Genomic DNA, 2,159 nt, shown 5'->3' on the forward strand with positions numbered 1-2,159 from the left:
ATATAGTGAGTTTGAACTACCCATCTTTTTTGGTTAACAGTTCAGTGCTTATCCAACAGCACCACACCAGGACAAATAACAAGCACCATTTATTAGTGCCCCAAATAAGAAATTGAATTTAAATGTTACCAAATAACAATCATTTGGGTTTTAATGAGGGAGGCAAGTAATGCCTCTCTGAAATCAGTGATAAGTTTGTAGTCACAGAGATTGACCATCACTGTAACAGTATTTGTCTCCTCTACCTGACACTGGAAGAATTTGAAACAAAATTAAAAGAACCTCCCAGATGAGAATTGAGAAACATTAACATTGTCTTCACTAGAAAGTAAAAGTGATTTGTTAAAATGAGTACTTTTGATTGATTGCTGACTATTGGTTCTTAATATCCATCTTACTATATAATAAAGATTTGAAATTCAGTAAGCACAGAATAAGAAATATATGCTATTCATCAAAGATAATCATTAAACTTTCTAATAAAAATATAATATCTTAACATTTATAATTCATTCACTGACTTTTATTGGTAATACTATCATGTAGACAAACTATGAGTCTATTTTCCCATATATTTCCTCTCATTTGTCCTTCAGATTATGCATTTTCTGTTTTTATTCCTTTATCTCCAGCTTGTTTTTTATATTTAATTTGAAAAAATTTAAATATGCAAAACACCTGCAACAATAATGCAGTGAACTCCCATGTATCCTCCATGCAGAGTCTCTCACTGCTATAATTTTACCTCCTTTGCTGTTTCTTTCTAATAAGAAGTGAAAATATAACAATGAATATTATTATTGTTTTGTTTTGTTAGAAATATTTGAAAATATGTTGCAGACATCATATACCTTTACTCCTAAATATGCTAACATGGGTCTTTCAAGAATAAGAATATGTTCTTTAAATTTGTAGATGTTTGTGCTTCCTTATGCTGAACACCACAGTTAGACAAACTTCCATGTCCAGCTACAGTCCACTGCCATGGGAAAGACTGGTAGTGCTAAGCTTAAACTAAAATAAAGTTCCTTTCAGAGCACGTGAGCCAAATAGGAAGTTCAGAGGAAAGACTACAGCAGGAGTAGGCTGTGCATAACCAAAATCTCTTCCAAATTCACCAGTCAGATTGAGTGGTACTATAATGCACTAGACAGCAAGATCAGTTTAAACTGCAAGGTTGGTGGTCCAAATTCACCAGCCACTCAGAAACCTTATGACTCTATGAGTCAGATCTGACTCGGAGACACTTAACGACAACATATGATAAGCACTAAACCACAAGGTCTATTTCAACTGCAAGATGGCAGTTTAGACCTATCAGTCACTGTTCAGAAACCCTATATAGGGTTGCTATGAGTAAGAACTGTCTCAGAGGCATTTAGCAACAACAATTCTTTTGAAAAAAAGTGTGAGAGGTGAAGAGTTGCTAGGAGGGTTACATAGTTCTCTAGTGGGACATTACCATGGATAAGAATATCAAGAGTATGGGGAAAAGCTTAGGCTAGATATATAAACATACATTTCACCAAAAAAGTAAATGGAGATGATCCCTAATGCAACTCAGTCTCATTCTCTTTCATGATAAAAGAAAGATAAATCAAACTACATTGTTGTTTTATATCTACTCCTGTTAGTTTGGCATTTAAAAAAATTTACAACATAGTTTTGAAGTACCTTTGGAACCATGCTGTTGTTAAGTGCCTTCGAGTCTGTTCTGACCCATAATGACCCTGTATAGGGTTTCCAAGAGCAGCTGGTGAGCTTGACCCACAGACTTTGCAGTTCAAACTGACTTTGAAGTCTGCTGACATATTAGCCCACAGCACCACACCATGACTCCTTGCAACCATAGGCATTCTTATATATCACTAATAGGTATGCAAATTTGCAAGGGAATTTGGTAATATCTAGAAAAACAGCATGGGGTACTAGTGTGGTGCTGTGTGTTAATGCGCTGGACTGCAGTCAGTTTGAACTGCAATATCCGTGGTTCAAGTTCACCAGCTGCTCCTAGGAAAACCTATACAGGGTCGGTATGGGTCGGAACCAACTCAATAACACTTAACAACAGGTAAAATTGCATAGGCATTGCCCTCTGGTGTAGTAATCTCATTTCTAGGACTATAGCCTCGAAACAAAGCAACAAAACCACCAAAAAC

General features: G+C 35.9%; 1 pseudogene; it reads right to left on the reverse strand.

The window, feature by feature from the left end:
• Positions 1-218, reverse strand: part of LOC102812583 — a 35,373-nt pseudogene extending 35,155 nt beyond the window's left edge.
• Positions 219-2,159: the final 1,941 nt, after the last annotated feature.

This window comes from Chrysochloris asiatica, unplaced genomic scaffold, assembly GCF_000296735.1.
Source record: "Chrysochloris asiatica unplaced genomic scaffold, ChrAsi1.0 scaffold00170, whole genome shotgun sequence".
Taxonomy (NCBI): Eukaryota; Metazoa; Chordata; class Mammalia; order Afrosoricida; family Chrysochloridae; genus Chrysochloris; species Chrysochloris asiatica.